This window comes from Ambystoma mexicanum, chromosome 13, assembly GCF_040938575.1.
Source record: "Ambystoma mexicanum isolate Mex_15411 chromosome 13, UKY_AmexF1_1, whole genome shotgun sequence".
Lineage (NCBI taxonomy): Eukaryota > Metazoa > Chordata > Amphibia > Caudata > Ambystomatidae > Ambystoma > Ambystoma mexicanum.
Window position 1 is genome coordinate 805,839,471 of NC_090938.1, and position 20,366 is coordinate 805,859,836.

Below are 20,366 nucleotides of genomic sequence, written 5' to 3' on the forward strand. Positions count from 1 at the left end.
CAGCCCAGTAGAAGGACTCCCTTCACCTGGCTACGAGTCTCCCAAGGTACAGCGTTCTCCACTTCTAGACATGTTCCAAGGTTCACCCTGCAAGAAGACCATGTTCCACAACACTCTGTTGTTCTTTTGCTTGCCCGCAGTGGGATAATGAAGAGGTTCCCGGAGTCGTCCTTGACTTCCCATCACCACACTCTTGCAGAACTGGCCAGGCGACTTGCCTCACGACTTGTTCCACTACTTCTCCAGCATGGGGTCTGGCATGGATTCACATGCTCATGAATATTCCATGTTGTCAGGCCGGGAATCCTCTGTAAAAGAAAATAATTTTGACTTTCACTTACAAACTGTCTTTCTCCTATAAACCAATCACTGTACTCTGGGTCATAGTGACCCCAGCCAATGACTGCCCTCTCTTCTGGCAGTCATCTTCAGATTTTTACTGTACCTCAAGTGTTGGGAGTCCTCGTGTTTTGCTCTGAGAACTTTCTATGGTTTTGCACTTTTTCAATAAAAAGTTTCTATTTTTGTCAAATAGACCCCGTGTGCTCTTTCGCTCCTTTGACCGGCAAGCGGGAATCAGTTTGTTGGCATCCAACATCCCTAAAGGGCAAGAATCGTCGAGAGTTTCATTGAAGAGTCCAGTAGGCCATCATGCCAGACCATTTTGGAGGAGAAAGTGGGAGGCTCCCTCTTCAAGCTCTGCTCCAGCTGCAGATTGAGGAACTTGTTTGTGGGGGACAAACACTCCCAGTGCCTCTGTCTCCATCCAGACCACAGGGAAGCAGATTGATAAATGTTCCTCGGGTTCTCCAAGCACACAGTCAAAGATTGTCACAGTAGGTTGGCAGCGTGGCTCAACGCCAAGGCCTCTATCCCATGCTGCAAGCAGAGGCATGCCTCACCCAGGACCTGCCGGCCTGAAGAGCGGGCTTCTAAGTCCTTTGAGGGCGCTCCATTCATGGGGGCCCAAGACGAGGCCAAGCATCGGAAGTCCCGTTTCCATCAGGGTCGCTGCGCAAGCGGGTCCTGCGACGGCCAGGGCGAGTTCATCTTCGCCATCCGCCTCCATCTCCAGCTATTGCTCCAGGTCCTCCTCGAAGAGGAAATCTGCTAATCCAGGTAAACTGCGGGAGAAGCCGGAGAAGACCAGGGCTCAGGGAAAGGTATCCAACCTTCACCTGAAGGCCCAGAGTGGTCCAGACGAAATCCTCGATCGAGCTGGTGGCAGCCACCCTCTGGAAGGCGAGAGGGGCTGACCCGGTCCAGGGGACCTGGTGGCACCTAGAGTGACCATACCCCTGAGGCGGAAGGCCTCGGCCAAGCCAGTGGAGAAAACGCTGGAGAAGAGGATGCCCGCCCTAACCCTGAGACCGACCCCTCAGGTGCAACAAATAAGGGTAGGAGGCCTAAACCGTGCTCCAGGGCACAGTTATTTCTTCCTCGGCTGAGGACCTGGTGTCTGTTCATACAGTCCAGAAGACGTGGGGAAACGATGGCAGAAACACAGGAATGCCGAGGAAGTGGGTGCTAGACCCAGCAAGCCTGTCTGCCCCCCCCCCACCACCTCCCAGGGACGTGTCACTGCACATTCTCTCAACTCTACATACGCTGGTGTCGGAGATTCAGAAGAGAATGCTGACGGCACCTCCGGCACCGGTGGCACTGGGCTTGCTGACGAAGGTGAAAATGGCACCCTATGCCGCCTCATCAACTGCTGGACATGCCCTCCCCGCTAGGGATACGGCGACGGACACAGCAAACACGGACGGCGACAGCAGCGTTTATATGCTGCCGAGGGCTTCTCCCCCGGAAGAAGTGGGTCATTCCATGCTATTGTCGCCTGAGCATTGGAGCTCTTCCAGCTGATGCCAGAAGAGACTAAGAAGGAAGGTTTCCTTTACCAACGACGTGAGGCAAAAAGGAAGACCATTCTGGCGGCACCTTTCCTGGATGACGTTTGGGATGAGGCCCTGGCGGTGATGAGAAACCCAGCCTCAGCCCTGCCGAAGAGGGATAGGCTGGAGTAGTAGTACGGGGTGCTGCAGTCAAGTCGGCACCCAAGTGCTTACAGTCGCAGCCCTCCCCGGACTCTGGTCTTGGTGGCAGTGAGGAAGAAGTCTTCTAATCCCTCATATTCCGCCTCCGTTCCCGCGGACAGCGATGGGAAGAAGTTGGAGGCCACACGTAGGAAAGTGATCTACTCGGCAGCAACGAAAATCAAGGCAGCAAATGCACTTGTGATCCTGGCCAGCTATGACGGGAAGCTGTGGTATAAGATGGCCCCGCTGCTGGAATTTCTACCTGACCAGCGTTTCGAGGCGCTTGAGATCCTCCAGGAACGCGAGGTGGCATCGTACCATGCCATCACTGTGGTCCTGGACATCGCGGACACAGGGTTCTGAAAGATGGGGAACGTTGTCTGCCTGGTTGAAGACCACCAACTTCCGTCAAAAGGTCCAGACGAGGGTGCTGGACATGCCCTTCGGGGACAACCTCTTTGGGAAATCTGTCGACAAATTGTTGCGGCCATTAAGACTGACACGAAGACAGCCTGTGCCCTGGGCACTCTTCAGCAACATCGTCCATCTTTTCGTGCATTCGGCAGAAAATGAGGCAGATCATCAAAGGGATTTGGCAGAGGGTCCTCCTTGTACCATCATCCCTCCCGGTCCATGACCCAAGAGGCCTACAGGGGCCACTCTTAAGGCCTTCGGTCGAGGTGGCTGATGTCGCTCCCAAGGTGGCATGCCAGGTCCTGAAGCAAGATTGAACCGGCCAGGACGTCGGGGACCACCACCCACGCACCCTGATGGGAGGCCGGCTGGTGGGCTTAGTCAGCGAATGGGAAAAGATCTCCACTGACCAATGGGTGCTCTCGCCCTCTGAGGCACACTAGAGTTCCAGCAGAAGTGTCTGCGGATACCACCGGTGACCCGACAGAATCAGCACGTCTCTCAGCCCCTGCAGGAAGTACAGGCCATGCCAGAAATGCGGGCGATGGAGCTGGTCCAAAGCGACTCTGTGGCTCCGAGTCTAGTCAAGATACTTCTTGGTAAAGAAGACCCGGGATGGAGGCCAATTCTAGACCTGTGGTGCCTCAACAAATGGCTGAAGTCCCAAAAATTCAGGATGGTCAAGTTACAGCACATGCTCTGCCAACTGGAGGAAGGCGACTTCTTGTCGTCGCTGGATCTGGAGGACGCATACTTCCATGTCCCCATTCACGAGACGCATCAGAAGTTCCAGAGCTTCGTGGTACAGGGAAGGCACTACCAGTTAAAGGCCCTTCCCTTCGGACTGAAGTCGGCACCCAGGGTGTTCACGAAGTGCCTGGCGCCAGTGGCAGCCCATCTGCGTCAACAAGGGATACATGTGTACCCGTTCCTCGACGACTGGCTCATCCGCGCCAAGTCCAGGGAAGTAGCCGACGGAGAGGACCGTCCGGCTGCTGACAGATCTGGGGTCTCCGTCAACTATCCAAAATCCTGCTTGATAATATCGCAGAATGCGCTATTCGTGGGGGCCAGGCTCAACACGATCTCTTGCCTGGCGCCCCCTCGGAAGAAAGGCGTTCGGGAGAACTCGTCCCCCCAAACTAAGGGACAGGAGGATTTAATCCACCCCTGGATGAGTCTCCTTACTCCAGTCAGTCATACTTTCTAGAGAGACCATCAGCATGTTGATTACACCCTGACCTGTGCTCAATGGTAAAATAAAACCCCTGTAGGCTGATTGACCATCTAACAATTTTTAGGATTATCCCCCTTCATCTGCATTAACCATCTCAAGGGTTGGTGGTCTGTTTGAATTACAAAAGTAGATCCATACAAGTATGGTCTAAACCTCTTCAATGACCACACAATGGCAAAACACTTGCGTTCTATGGTTGCCCACCTTGTTTCAGGGTCCTTTAGTTTCCTACTGATGAAGCAGTTTGGGTGTTCCCAGCCTTTCTCATCCAGTTGACTCAGAACTGCACCTATACCTGTATTGGAAGCATATGTTTGAACATTAAAGGATTGGTTGTAGCCAGGAGCTCTTCAGACTGGAGCTTGACAAAGGGCTTTCTTAAGTACTTCAAATGCCTTGGTCCATTCCTCATTCCACCTGACCATCTTGGGGAAATTGGGTGAGATCATCACATTCAAGGGAGAATCTATGGTCCCATAGTTCTCTATGAAGTTCCTATAGTAACCTGAGAGACCTAAAAGGCTCTCACTTGGGTTTGAGTAGTAGGGGTGGACCAGTTTTGTACAGCTTGTACCTTGCTAGGCAATGGCCTTATTTTACCACCTCCTACCGCATGTACAAGGTAAACCACTTTCCTCTGACCAATTTGACATTTACTTGCCTTTATGGTCAGATTGGCCTGCTCTAGAGCCTGCAGCACATATCCTAGGTGATCAATATGTTCTTTCCAAGTAGGGCGGAACACTGAAATGTCATCCAAGTATGCCATGCAGATGTCCTCCATCCCATTCAGAACTTGATTGACCATCCTCTGAAATGTAGCAGGTGCATTCCTTTGTCCAAAAGGCATAACCTTAAACTGGTAGAGGCCTCCTGGGGTTGAAAATTCAGTTTTCTCCTTGGCATGGTCAGTCAGAGCTATTTGCCAATAGCCTGATGTTCGGTCAAATGTACTGAGGTACTTGGCTTAACCAAGTTAGTCCACCAGCTCATCCGTCCTTGGTAAAGGATGGGCATCAGTCTTGGTGACTGCATTAAGGGCTCTATAGTCCACACTGAATCTCAACTCTTTGGATCCTGCCTTTGGTACTAGCACAACTGGACTAGCCCATGGATTGGTAGAGGGTTCCATTACCCCAAGATTAAGCATCTTCTTGACCTCTTCCTTTATGTGGTTTCTTACATTGTCTGACATCCTGTAACCTCTGCTCTTAACAGGTAAACAGTCACCAGTGAGAGTCTCATGCTGGCCCCAAGGAGTCAAGCCTGGTGTCAGTGAAAGCAGGGAGGTAAACTGATTTAACAGAGATTTGCACTCCACCTGCTGTTTCAGTGTTGGATCAGAAGAGCGGTTGACTGTAACGCTCACCTGATTCCTGTAGAGGCGCCTGTCTTGACTGGGCGTATACCGTATCTTCAAAGGTGATGTGTAACACACGGCTGGCTCTTTGGGCTGGACCTCTGTGCACTGTATGGCTGACTCGAAGGGTAAGATGTCTGCAGATAGAAAATATGGGATTAAGGAACTGGGTTATTGAATGTCTCTCTCTTCTTCTCTTTCTCTTCTCCTGTAGAACCCCAAAGGTTAACGCTCTCACCTTAGGTAAGTGAACGCCATGCTCTCCATCTGCCTCGGGGCAGGGTGCTGTAACCAGTTTCTTCACTGGATAAGGGGAGCAGGCCTCTTGACTTCAGAGGACTGCTGTCCGTCGTTTACTGCACGAACGGTAAGTTTCGAGTAATTCTAATGTCTTTAAAGTCTTTAGTAATGATGTTTCTTGTTTTGCAGGGTTCCGGCGATGGCGGATGACGGGCTGAAGTGAGTTGAAGATGGAGCCCGTGTGATGAATAGAAGCGCCTGGAAGCACGTAAGTAAGCGCTTGTTGCCTGCTTCACGATGCGCTCTAACTGTCTTTTTATTTTGCAGGTACAAGTTCGGAGCGGCTGCAGGGTGCCGGAATACCCACTGGGTTAGATGTGGAAAGGAGTAATGGCACGTGAGTATTAAAGTTCCCCAATGTCTTTAAACGCACCTTGTTTTGTCTTTCAGATGCGGGATGCAGCGCCGAAGGCCTCCGGAGCGTGCAAAGAGTTGGTAAGCTTTTGTCTTTCAGATGCCGGAATGCAGTGTGAAGACCTCCGGAGCGCACGAAGAGTAGGTAAGCCTTTGTCTTTCAGATGCCGGAATGCAGCGCGAGGCGTTGGTGACAGCCGATGGACCAGGTAAGTGAAGAGCTGTCACTGAAGACCGTAATGCTAACCTGTTCTTTCTTGTCTTTATAGGTGTTGCTGAAGACTGGATTCAGGATGGTAAGCCTTTTTCCTTAGGCCCAGGATCAGATGCAGAAGACACAATGAGCGTTCTGCTGCAGAGGATGCAGAATAACGCAAAGCAAGATTCATCCATCGGGTGTGGTTTAAATAGCCTCCTGTAGTGCTTAGGTCCCTCATTCCACAGCCACGCCTAGGTAAGAAAAGAGTTCCTGCTTTCCAGAAGAGTTCCAGTGTTCTGAATCTAGGTAGTGGCTCCTGTCCCACCCAACAGGAAAAGTAGTTCCAAACAGAAGAGGATCAGAGGCTCAACTGGCAGGCAAGTAAGCAGCATGGTCTGCTGCAGGTAAGTCCACCCAAGCATTATGAGCCCGGCGCTTCCAGCGCTGGGACTGGGCATATTTATGAGCCTGGTGCCACTGGCGCCAGGACTGGGTCCAAAAGGTCCCAATTGGGACTGGTTGGCACTCGGAACCTGGGTTATGGATCTGCTTCCAAGGGAGTTGGGAAAACCCTGACCTTTTGGAAGCAGAGATCATGACATTGACTCCTTCAAATGGATTGTGTCTTCCCATGTATTCCTCATCTTAGATACCTTGTCTCCCAGCTTTGGAAAATATTTTTTTCACCAGAGGGGGCTGGGCTCGAAGCTGCGGAGTTGAAGTCCCTCGAGGGCCGCCGTCAAGCATCAACGTCATCCGCAATATAAAGGGCTCGAGCCGTGCTTGTTACTTCAGTTCTGTTTTTCCGAGCACTGCTTCATGTCACAAAACGGTGCATCAGTTTTTGTGTGACGAAACGTGCTTGTCATCGACTCCAACCACACCCAAGACGGGTTTTAAAAAGTGTGGTAGAAAAATTTCGATTACTGACCCCCATCGTAATTGCCTTTAGTGTTTGAGCCCTGACCATCGGGTCAACGAATGTGGTTCCTGTCAGGCTATGTCCAATAAGGCTCTTAAAGAACGGAAAGGTAAGCTGGCGGTGGGGGAGAAATCTTAAGTCTTCGAAAAAAAGACAGATTCAGGAGGTTCGAGGTCTGGGAGACGCTTGAGGAAATCCTCGTCTTCGTCTAAAAAATGGAAGAATCAACGTCATAGATCTTCACCCTCTTCCTATTCGTCTGAGAAGGGATATTTCCTATACTTCCAAGTACAATTCCCCTGAAAAATGGGAGGCCTTTATGGCTTCAATGTTTGAAAATTTTGAGAAAGCCGCCCAGACCCCCTCAAAAAAGCCGTGTGAAGAGCATGCCCCTGTCCACTCCAAAGGTGACAGAGGGAGATCCAAAACGAAGCATGCAAGAGCTGATACAAAGTTGAGGGTGTCATCAGGGGAAAGTGCTCAAACACCTCATGAAAAAACAGTAAAACCATCGGTGCATAAATCGGGGGTAACGGAGGACAAAATGGCGTCCACGTCGAATATTGACTCGACGCAGCCTTCGACGACCGAGTCGAGGCTGCCCTCGAAGATACTATCCGCAACAGTGTCAAAACCTCCTTTGACGTTGAAGCCTCCTTCGAAAACGTTGAAGCCAGCGTCCGTACCTTTGACAACAGCGTTGAGGCGTTCTTTAATCTCGATGCCAAAATCGACGCATTTGTCTAAACCTAAGTCAATGCCACCCCCTTTTCTAGAGAAAAGCTTCCATCCTCAACCCAGGCAAGAATTTTTCAGATCTATGTCCTCTATTTACGAGGAGCAGTCCTCTGAAAAGGATGTTACTTCAGCTGGGTTTAGATTTGGAACCAAGGCAGTTCCTCAGGAATTGATGGACCCAAATTCTAAGATGGCTGATCTTTGATTGCCTTCCGACAGCCAGTGGCCTAGATACTTCCGCTGAAGTAGAGTTCAAGAGACCAGACCCTGCAGATAATGCAGACCCTGGGTATAGAAACCTAATGGGAAGAGTCATTGACTTCATGGGATGGAAAACAACTTCCCCAAGGTTTGACCAGGACGATATGACCGATATCCTTAATGAGGGACCTCAAAGGGACCCTGTTCTCCTTTTCCATATGGCACTGCAAAAAAAGGGTGATGGCAACCTGGGATATCCCAGACTCTGGGCCTACAGTAAATAAAAAGTTTATGGGAAAGTACAGGCCATCCTGATCAGATCCTGAGTACCTGTCTAAGCATCCCTCGCCAGAAAGCTTGGGTGTACAAGCTGCAACCTCCACTAGGCAGTCAGCTTATCCTTCGATACCACCTGATAGGGATGACAAAAAGGTTGATGCTTGGGTCTAGAAAGTCTTGTCTTTGGGCAGCATGGCCCTTAAATCTACGACTGTAACTTGCACTTTGGCAAGATTTACATACACCCTGTGGGACTGTATGACTTCAGCGGCTGAACACATCCCAGAGGGTGAGGAACGGGATGGTTTCCTGGCGATAGTGAAAGATAGAAAGGAGGCTATGGAGAAATGCATCCAGTCAGGATTGAACAATGCTGATAGTGTAAGCAGGTCCATGGCATCTAGCACGGTCCCACACAGGTTTGCATGGCTGAGGAAATCTGGCTTTGCACCTGATGTGCAGTCCAGATTACTCAATATGCACTTTGACGGCTTAAGGCTGTTCGGCAGCAAGGCGGATGAGAGCTTGGAGAAGCTGCAGACCTTGAAAGCGGCAGCTAAATCACTCAGCGCCGCTATAAGACAGCCTCAGCAACACTCCTATGCAGGGTCATCTTCCTGGAGGGAGCCGTCCCTTTCGTTTCTACTCCTCTTTTGGAAGAGGGAGGGTACAGGCCAGGCAAAGAGGCCAACAGAGAAACCCCCTTGTGGTGGAAGAGGGAAGGGTGCTAGATCAGCCCCAGCAGCGGCTACTTCCTCCTCAGCCGCTGCAAAGCCACTCCGGCTTCACCCACAAGACCCCGTTGGGAGTCAGGATCACTCGGTATCTGACCGAATGGCGGGGCATTACTTCAGATGCCTGGGTGCTAGAGATGGTGACCTATGGTTACTGCCTTTCTTTTCAAGAAAGACGTCCAGATCATCCAACGGGAGCAAATTATGTCAAAATTCCACACCCGCCCCTTGTGCAAGAGATTTCTAGCCTGCTGGAGAAAGGTGCAATAGAACATGTTCCTGTAGTGGAGAGGAGCAAGGGTTGGTACTCCTCGTATTTTATCATTCCCAAAAAGGATTGAGGCCCATCTTGGATTTAAGAAATTTGAACAAATTCCTCAGGAAGGACAAGTTCAAGATGGTGACCCTTTCTCAGATCCTTCAGACTCTTCAGCTTCAGGACTAGCTGGTTTTGTTGGACCTTCAGGATGCTTACTTTCATGTGCCAATCCATCGCAATCACAAAGTACCGTTCTCACTATCAGTTTTGGGTTCTGCCATTTGGCAGCGAGTCTCGGGAGAGGGGGGATTCACATCTACCCTTACCTGGACGATTGGCTTATCAGGGCAAGTTCACCCGAAAAAGCCCAGGAACATCTGACCATGCCCTGTGACTTCTTACACAGACTGCGCTTCTCACTCAATTACAAGCAGTCGCACAAGATTCCATGCCAAAGACTCCATTCATAGGAGCAGTCCTGGAAACTTCCTCAGGGAAAGCCTCGCCTCCCGAGGATAGAGCTCACCACATTCTGCAGATGGTAACAAAGTTTCAGAATGCCCACCATCTGCCGGCCTTTGATTTTCTAAGGTTGCTGGGCCTCATGGCATCCTGCATTTTTCTGGTGCCAGAGGCCAAGTTGAGAATGAGATCCCTTCAATGGGCCCTGAGGACTCAATTGTCCCAATTTTCGAGGGTGGAGATGTGAGATCTTCTGCAAGTTCCGGCCAGAGTGGCTCAAGATCTTCTATGGTGGGCTTGTGGGAAAATATCCTCAAGGGAGAACCTTTTTGGCAACCGTGGCTGGAGATAACGGTAGTGATGGACCCCTCACTCTCGGGTGGGGAGCCCACACAAGCGATCTGACAATCAACGGTCGTTGGTCTCCATCGGAGTCCAAACTACACATCAACCTTTGACGCTCAGGGCAATCAGACTAGTGCAGAAGGCCTTTCTGCCCTCTGTACGGGGAAAGAACGTCCTGATAATGACAGACAACACAGTGACGATGTACTACCTCAACAAAAGAGGCGGCGTAGGATCACTTCCATTGTGCAGAGTCAATGCAGCTCTGGTTCTGTGCAATGCAGGAAGGAATCTCTATCAGCAGTTCACCTAGCCGGAGAGCTGAACACGGCGCCGGGCACTCTGAGCAGGCAGAACAGTCTTCCACAAGTGGGAACTAGCTCAGGAAGTCCTTCAAGAGATTTTCACCCTTTGGGGAACCCCCTCAAGTGGATCTGTTTGCGACCGGTGCGAACCGGAAGTGCGAACTGTACTGCTCAAGGGAATTTCCCCCAAGAGGAGCTCTTGGGGACGCGTTCGTGGTTGACTGGGTATTTCCACTCCTATAAGTGTTCCTCCAGTGTCAACCTGAAGTGCAAACTGTTCTATTCCAGGGAATTTCCCCAAGACGAGCGAGTAGGAGACACGTTCGTAGTGGACTGGGAGTTTCCGTTCCTGTATGCGTTTCCTCAGAACCCTGTCATTCCTCATGTAATCAGGAGGTTGAGAAAGTTCAGGAAAACCATGATCCCAATTGCCCCGGATTTGGCCAGGAGGACGTGGTACCCGGACCTTCTGGACATGTTCATCTGCCCTCCAATACGTTTTCCACAAAGAGAGGATCTTCTCTCGCAAGAGGAAGGTTGGGTTCTCCATCCAGAGGTCAAGACATTCGGCCTTCACGCATGGTTTCTGAGAGGCTGAGATATAAAGATTGGGACCTTCCGGATGACGTAATGGAGATTTTGCTTTTGGCCAGGAGGCCAGCAACAAAAGACTTGTATAAGTGTTGCTGGAACAAGTTCAGTATCTGTTGCAGGGATAAGAATGTGGATCCATTCTTATGTAATATTCCAAATTAACAAGGGGGGGGTCCTGGGAGTCCCTCTGCCAGACATTAGTCCTGGTTACGAGAGACTTACCCAGAGTCTTTAGCTCACTATCTTTCACAGAGAAGAAATATCCAAAACATATCAGTGTTTGTCCTGCCCTGGGGCAGTCCAGCACCGAAATGCTAGGCAATTCTCCTCCGAACAAGAGTACCAACAGAAACCCCAGACACGTGTTTCGGTCTGGTTGGACCTCATCAGTAGGGTGGATCTGTGCCTCTCTAAGAATAGTGAGCAAGGGGTCCACGTCTGGATTCCCCTAGTAACTTAGGGTGAGACCAAAAGTTACTTAATACTCCTACAGTACTTTCTTTCCTTTTACAGTTTGCCAATTTGGGGCTCCAAGTTGGCACTATCAAAGGATGCTTGGCAGCACTATCTATCTTGAAGCGCTCCTCAGAAGAGGTTTCTTATTTTAAAATGCCTTTACTTACCCAGTTTCTAAAAGGACTGACAAATGTGAACCTGAAAAGGCTTTGGAAGGTACACATCTGGGATTTAAATTTAGTTTTAACGTTTCTAATGAGTGCCCCTTTTGAGCCTTTACATTCTTGCCCGTTAAGGCTCCTCACTTTGAAAACAATTTTACTAGTGGCTATAACATTAGCCCACAGAGTGAGTGAGTTGTAGACACTCTTGTAAGCCTCCTCACACCATTTTCCATAGAGACAAGGTCATTCTAAAGGTCAAACCACACTTTTTACCTAAAATAGTCTCCGATTTCCACCTGTCACAGAAGATTACCTTTCCCTCTTTTTACCCTCATCCACAAAAAGGGCTCTGTTTCTGTATTTCTAGACTGGAACATTTCCAACAAAGTGACCAACTGTTTGTTGGATATACTGGACTCAAATTGGGCCTTGGGGTGTCTAAGCAAACTATCCAGATGGATAATTCTAGTAATCTCACAGTGCTACAAATTGGCTGGGAAGGAGCCTCCAGATAGGGTAAGGGCTCATTCAACCAGGGGCATGGCAACTTCCACGGCTCTTCAGAGGGGTGTTCCTGTGCAGGATATTTGTGCTGCGACCACCTGCTCGTTAATGCACACTTTTATGAAGCATTATTGCTTGGACTCTACATCATGTCAAGGAGACCTCTTTGCAAAAGCTGTCATTCAATCAGTCCATGATTGAAATTTCTGGTACTCCCTCCTCCAAATTCTTACTGCTTTGGGAGCCTATCTAAGATGAGGAATAGGTGAGAGGACACAATCCATTCGAAGAACAAGTTACCTACCAACTGTAACGTTCTTTCGACTGGATGTTCCTTCCACAGATTCCTCATCGACCCTCCCAACCTACCCCTCGGTACAGTTTACGCCAGTTGCACTCAAACTTCCTTAAGAGCCGAAGGACTTTGAAAGCCTGATCAACTGATGCGACCATTAACACCGTAAAAACAGAACTGAGGTAACGCGCGCGTCTCGAGCCCTTTATACTGCGGATGACGTCGACACTGTATGGCAGCCCTTGAGGCACTTTAACTCTGCGGCTTCGAACACAGTGTCCTCTGGTGAAAATCTTTTTTTTCGGAAGCAGCAGAGCTGGGAGAAAAGATATCCAAGATGAGGAATACGTGGGAGGAACATCCAGTCGAATGAACATTACAGTTGGTAAGTAACTTGTTCCATCTTCCCATCTAAAGGTTGTCCCCTGAGGAGAAATCGGGTAGAGGTTCACTCTCTACCTCCTCTTGAGCAGATGCTAAGAGCTAAGCTCCTAATTCTGGTCGAGAGATATAGGCCTTTAGGCGGTTGGTGTGAAAGACCCTGGGGGCCTCCTTAGGGTTGCCTAAGTCCACCAAGTAATTGACCTCCAATCCATTTGTCCTGTAAGGCCCTCTGCCTTGAAGGCACCATAACAAGAACTAGCTTGTCTTGAGTAAACTCAACCAAGTTGGCCTTCTGCTCATGCCAATGCTTCACCAGAGCCTGACCTGCTTTCAAGTTATTGGAAGTTTCTGTCATCATGTGCGTCATTCTCCTTCAGAGACCTAACACATAGTCAGTGACTCACACTTGCTTGTGGGAAGGAGCACTCTCCAGCCCCTCCTTGATTAGGGCCAATGGACTTCTAACTGGATGACCATAGAGACATTCAAAGGGGCTGAATCCAAACCCTTCTTGAGGGACTTCTCTACAAGCAAAGAGAAAGCATGGCATTAGAAGGTCCCACTTTCTTCTAAGGGGTTCTTCTAAAGCACCGATCATGCTCTTCATAGTACGGTTAAACCTCTCTACCAACCCATTGGTTTGGGGATGGTAGGCTGTTGAGAACTTGTAGGTTACTCCAGTTCTTCCACATGGCTTGCATCTAGTGGTTCATAAAATCGGTCCACCTGTCAGATCACCTACTCTGGTAAAAAAAAAATACCAAGTAGGGCCTTAGCCACAACCGGAGCTCTGACAGTCCTCATAAGTATGGATTCAGGATACCTGGTAGCATGGTCTACCACAACCAATATAAACCGGTTGCCTGAAGATGTGGGAGGGTCCAAGGGACCACCAATGTCGATTTCCCACACTCTCAAAGGGGACTCCCACCACTGGGAGAGGCACTGAAGGTGCCACATTCTTGGCTCCACTCTTGCCAGATGTCAGACAAGTGTGACAGCTCCTACAGAATGTATCTACATCAGACCCCATCTTGGGCCAGTAGAAATAAAGAGAAATCCTTTCTTTGGTCTTCTTAAAGCTTAAGTGACCAGCTAAAGGGATCTCATGGGCTAACTGTAGGAACTAAGGTCTAACCTCTTGAGGCACTACAAGTCTTCTGTAATACCCTGGAGTAGACGCAGTAGGTTCACTCTACAGGAGGCCTCCACCCCCCCCCAGTATAACCTGTGCTTCCCTGGCTCTTGCCCATCCAGCTGGGAAGCGGCCTATTGGCGAAGACCTTCAAGAGTAGGACACTCTCTTTAACCTCTGCTGAAGTCTGCCCTACAGGGGGCACCTTCTGCAAGTAAAGTCTGCAGCTCAGGATGGTCTTTAGGATCCTAGATCTCCAACAGGAGGAAGGTCTTCTTCCAGCGCTGTCATCAGTTCACTCACCATCCTCTGGTGGTTTGTCACACTCAGCCTCAGCTGGTGTAGGAGTCACAGGTGTGACTTGGAGCTGTCCTCTCTGGGATGTCCTGGTTTTGTGCACAGGAGTGCTACTCTTCTTATTTCCCGAGACCTTGGATTTCCCCTTTGTATCTTTCTTCCTGGAAGTAGAAGTTCATCCTTCCTCGGGACTGGGTGTTATAGGTTCTTTAACAACCCACTGAGAGTCATCCAAGGTGAGCTCTCTGGCCTTCTTAGTTTGGTCCTGCTTCCTTTTACTGGGAGGCCTGGGGGTGCTTGATACAACTCCAAGAGTCTTTAAGTCATTCCCCAACAGGACTCTCCCAAGGCACCTCACTCTGAACACTGGCTGGTATTCTTACAGTCATATTGTTGCACTGGATGAGAGCTGGTAGTATTGGAACTATCTGGAGAGGGCCTCCAGCAAGCTTAGTGGGTCCTTTGGGTGCCTTAGCAACATCCTCAGGTTTGAAAAAGGTTTCATCCACCACTGTGATGCTGGCCCCAGTGCCTCTAATGGCAGGTGTCTCCTGACCATTTAAGTCCACTGTCCTAGTAGTATTCTTTTGTGTTATCTGGTATAGAGTTATGCACATCTAAATGATGTTGTTCCCACAGACCCGGGGACACTAAAACACTGGCCGAGATCCCAATGGGGTCTTCAGCCAATAGATTAAAGTTTCCACTTGTTATTTGTACTTCTCCCTCAGGGATGAAGGCTAAGGAGGCAGTGTGGACCCCTGAAGGTTTACCCTTGCATCTGGGATTCCCTTTCACATGGTCCGTATACCCACAAGCATAACATTTACCAAATGTTTTCTGGAATGGGGGTTTCTGCTGCCCCCCGCCCCCTCCCTCTGTTTTGGCACTAGAAGTATCACTAGACTGTCCTGGTTTCCCATGTGGCTTACCCTTATGTTTGTGGCCTTCTTTTGGATGGGCAGTTTTAGAATTCTCCTTGTCATCTTTCTTGTGCTGTTTCCCCTCATCCTTTTAGGAGTAGTCCCAGAATCCTTGTGAGAAGCCCTGTTGGTAACCCACAAGTCAGCAGCTTTTGCCAGCTTCTTGGGATCAATCTCTTTTGAGTCAGCCAAGTGCTGTCTCCACTCAGGAAAGCAGGCATCAAAAATAGATTCCAACAAAAATAGACTTCTCATACCTTCAATAGTAGTTACTCTTAACCCAACCATCTAAGTTCTTCAAACATTCACACACCCAGGCAGACAAAGGGTACCATCAGTCTTTTTGAGGGTCCTAAACCTCTTGAGGTACTGGGAACAAGTTTTTCCAAATCTAGCTATCAAAGCTAGCTTTACACTTGCATACTCCATTCTTTCAAGTTCCCCACCTCCATTACAGCATCAGTTGCAACCCGGGGGAGCCTAGACAGAAGCCAAGGAATCGGCGGATTCCCTGTAATTTCCTGAATCCCATAGTTATACTCAAAAGCACCCAACCAATCCAAAATATCAAGTTTTGCATCATACATACTCACTGCTTCTTTAGGCATCCAAGGTGTCTTTGGACTGGAAGACCTAGACTCTGGGATAGAAACATTTTCAACAGACAATTTCTTCATCTAAAGAGCATGCTGCATTTCCAATTTCTTTAACTTGATGTCTTGATGTTTGGCTTCAGCTTGGATTTGTAATCTATTGAACTCTAACTCAAGTCTCATTCTCTCAAGAGATGCACACTCTGGGCTCAGTACTGGACTTGGTAGGGTCCCAGTGGCTAAAGGTTGAGGTGGAAGGGCTGGTTCAGGACATGAGGGGCTCTCCTCATGAGACTCATTCCTCTTCTGACTCTACTAATAGATTAGAGTTAGACTCTGAATTTTCCTCTATTATTATCCACGTTTCCTAGGTTAGTAGGTGTAACAGGCCTACTACCCAGACTTTGATTCAACAATCTTGCAACAAGTTCATTTTTCTTTCCTTTAACAGGGAGACTCCTGGCCTTAAACATTTCTTTCAGTTGTTCTACTGTCAAAATGACCATGGCTTCCTGACTGAATTTATCCATATTTGGCATGTTTAAACAATTGCTATTCTTGTGAAGGTTTAGTTGAACACAAGCAAAGCAGACCTCAGTGTAACAACTCTACAATATATCCTCTCCTTCTGCCACCAATGTTAGGCAAGATTGTAGGCAATACCCTTAGGGTACACTACAACAACCCTGACCTCCTGGCAGTAGTAACCCAACCTTTGGTATAAGTCTGTACTACACAGGTTGGTAGTGTGGACGAGTAGCCAGGCTTCTCAAGTGGAGTCGATGTGAGCTGTATGGGAGTTACACAGAGGTTCACAGTGACAAGTATTCAAGCAGACACTTACACACAGGGTTTCTTGATAAAACAAGTATTAATTAATTTACTTGTCAGTTAATATAAGCCTTCTTCAGAAGGGAGCACTGTAAAACACCACACAAATATACTTCAACATTATACTCTCTTAAGTTCAGAATCAGTAAATACCCATTTGGGATGGCATACAGCAGAGACCTACACCCACAGGTGACTTCAATTGCTACGGTGATGTTGACATTAATGTATTACTGTTGGCATTCAGATTTAGTTAAGAGCAAGCAAAAAGGGAAAAGATTATTAGAGCAAAGATACCACAAATATTTCTCAAGCAGACAAATACTTTTGATCCCCTCAATAAGAGTCATTCAGTTAAAACGGGCTAAGCCAAAGTCAATAGGCAAGAGTCTATATGGGCTGAAGCACTTCTTTGCAGGTATGCACAATGTTTCAGAAGTCTTTGAAGAAAATCAATGGGGGAAAGTGCGTAAAAGAGGAGAGACCGGAGTAAAGGCGTGAAACGTGGTAGTGCAGCCAGCAAGTGCAACATTAGTCAGTGTATATCTGATAAGTGTTGAAGAGTGAGCGACTGTATGGGCACATATACAGAAACCCAGTGCAACGGGTGGCCCTGAGGCCGTGCTGGAGGTAGGCAGGGTGAGCAGTTACCTGGGCCCGAAGGACAGAGGGTGTCCAGGTGAACGGTGCAGAGAGAGAAAAACAGATCAGCAGGGGAGAAGAGGGGCAATGGCGGAAGCGAAGAGGACGGTCTTGAGGTGCTTCTGGAACCAGAGATGATTCTCAAGTTTCAGGGAGGCTGTTCCAAAGGGAGGCACCAACTGAAGACGGAGATCTGCCCTCAGCTCGTTTCTTTGAAAAATGACTAACCCTGCGGGAGATAGAAGTAGAGGAGTGAAGGGCTCGAGGGGGGAGGTATTTGCAGAGGGATAGTTGAAGGTATTTTGGACCCAGGCTCCAGAAAGCCTTGTGGACAATGCAGAGGGTTATAAATGTAATCCTTGCATCCACTGGGAGCCAATGAAGGGATTTCAGAGCTGGAGAGGTACGATCCCAGGGCTTGAGGCCAAGGACAAGTCTTGCAGTCCTGCTCTGGATTAGTTGTAGAGGGCTGAGAGTGGAGGAAGGTAGATTTAAAAAGAGGTTGTTACAGTAGTCCAACCTAGTGAGAACCAGAGCTTGGGAAACAGTGAGCTTCGGGGGGAAAGAGAGGAAAGGCAGAGCACCTCCAAGGAGGTGCAGTAAGAAGTTTGACTTTTTAGAGACGTTGAAGATGTGTGCAGAGAAGGAAAGTGTGGAGTCGAAGATTACCCCAAGATTCTTGGCCTCGCCGGTAGGGGTAGGAGGAGGGCCAAGGGAGGCCGGCCAAAGAGTGGGGGGAAAAGATGGTGAAGGTGTACCAATGAGGAGCATCTCGGTCTTGTTGGTATTTAGATGGAGAACGTTGGTGGCACACCAATTTTGAATGGCGATTAGGCAATTGGAGATGAGGTAAGGAGAGGAGGTGGCTGAGGGAAGCCTGAAAATGAGTTGGGTGTCATTGGCATAGCACTGGAAGTTTGTTTGTGCAGAAGATGGAAATGCAGTAGGCGAGAGCTGCTAAGTATTGGTTGAAGAGCCAGGGCGAGAGGTTAGACCCCTTGGGGAACACCACAGGTGGAGAGGGAGATGGAGGATAGGAAGGACCCAAGTTGTACCTGGGAGGGTCGATCAGAAAAGAAAGACAGCCAGGCCAGAGCCTGTTCAGTGATACCCAGTTTGTCAGACTATTGATCAGGAGTGTATGGTTGACCGTGCTGAAAGCAGAAGAGAGGTCAAGTAGGATGAGGACGGAGGGAATGTTAGAGTCAAGGTTGGAGAGCAGGTCTTAACTGATGTCCAGGAGAGTAGTTTCTGTACTTCTGGCAGCTATGAATCCAGATTGGTGGCCATGTAGAGGGCCAACAGAGCCAGAATGAAGGTTAAGCTGGGAGATGGCCAGCTTTTCCAGGAGCGTCCCCAAAAAGGGAGTAATGGAAATTGGGCGATAGTTAGCTGAACAAGAGGGATCAGCTGTGGGTTTCTTGAGGAGAGGATGACCAAGGGAGTTCTTCATAGGGGATGGGAAAGAACCAGAGGCAAAAGAATGGTTACATAAATTGGCAAGGGCAGGTGCAAGGGTATCTATATGGTCCTAAATGGTTTTAGAGGAACAGGAATGGACCTGCGTTGATAAGGTTTTCATAGATTGGACTTGTCTAGCAACCTCAGCTGGGGAGGAAAGTTAGGTCAGCAAGCTGGGATGGAGTGGGGAGGGGGGCGGAGGAGAGGGTGGACAAGATGCCCTGAGTTTTAGAATTCTCCGTCGATGCAAACCTGGCGTTTCGGCACTGCCGCAGGACTTTACCGGGCAAACCAGCGGTCCAGGAGTTGCAGCAGGCGTCATTTTCAAGTTGTTCTTTGGTTCCTTCGTCCAGTGGTCGACTCTGCCTTCCAAGCCAAAAGACTTTCTTTTTTATACAATTCTCTCCCTTTCATTCCAGCCTAGCTGTCACTCACCCTGGAGGGTTGGCCAAGAGCTCCTGGAAGAGGACTCCCAGGAAGCAGGACTGACTGAGCCTGAGCTCCCTCAACAGAGTGCAGGACCCCAGAAGCAAGGAAAGTCCATCTCGACAGGCAGGAACCGCTGTGTTGCTATTTGCGATAGACACGAAGAGCTGAAAAACTGAACAGCCACTGAAAGTGAAGTTTGCCGGTTGCAAGTTTTGACCGTCCCAGTACGGTGCAGGAGTCCCCCCGACATCCTCCCTCTTGTCCCCACAACCGAGGTCCAGGAACAGTGGGATCTGCAGAGCTGCACAGTAACGGGAGTATTCTGCTGCATCTTTTCTTCATTTTAAAGGTACTGTACAAAGTCTACGAGAACTTACCTCTTGCTGTAGAGTTGCTTGCATCTTCTACTACTCGCAGGTTTGACAGCTTGTGGCCCTACATCGATTCATCTTTTTCTTGAAAGACTTCTGAAACATTGTGCAAATACTTTTCTACTTAACTTCAAATAAGTGCTTAAGCCCACATAGACTCTTCCCTATTGACTTTTGGCTTAGCCTGTTTTAACTGAATGACTCTTATTGGGGGATCTGAAAGTATTTGCCTGCTTAAGAAACATTTGTGGTATCTTGTTTGCTCTAAAAATCCTTTCCCTTTTTGCTTGCTATTAACTAAATCTGAATGCCAACAGTAATACATTGTCAACAGCACCCTAGCAATTGAAGTCACCTGTGGGTGTAGGTCTCTGCTGTATGCCATCCCAAATGGGTATTTACCGATTCTGAATTTGAGTGTATAATTTTGAAGTATATTTGTGTGGTGTTTTACAGTACTCCCTTCTGAAAAAGGCTTATATTAATTGACTGGTAAATAAATTAATAATTGTTTTATCTAGAAATCCTGTGTGTAAGTGTCTGCTTGAATACTTGTCTCTGTGAGCCTCTGTGTAACTCCCCTAAAGCTCGCACTGACCCCTCTTGAGATAAGCCTGACTACTCGTCCACACTACCAACCTGTGTAGTACAGGTTTATACCAAAGGTTGCTCTACTACTGCCAGGAGGTCAGGGTTGTAGTGCACCTTAAGGGGACTGCATACAATCTTGCCTAACAAGAGGATAGCGTCCATGCTGGGCAAGGTGCAACGGCTGTTGGCACTGAAGACCGCTACGATGCGGACCATCCAGTCACTGCTCGGCATGTCGTTGTGCATTTACCTGATCCGAGACTGCTGGTTGCAGATGCGACACCTTCAGGAATTCCAGGATGATCAGCGGATCCAGGTGTCCGGAGGCTTCGCACACAAGATAGTTCTCAACAACGTGTTCTGTTGAGCGATAAGGTGGTGGGGCGTGCGCTCAAACATCGCCGGGGGCAAAGATTTCCAGAGCCCTACATACCAGAAGACGGTCACCACAGACGCTTCCCTGGAGGGCTGGGAAGCCCACACCAGATTCCTCCACGCCAGAGGCATGTGGCTGCCGGAGGAGGGGGATCTCCACATAAATGTCCTGG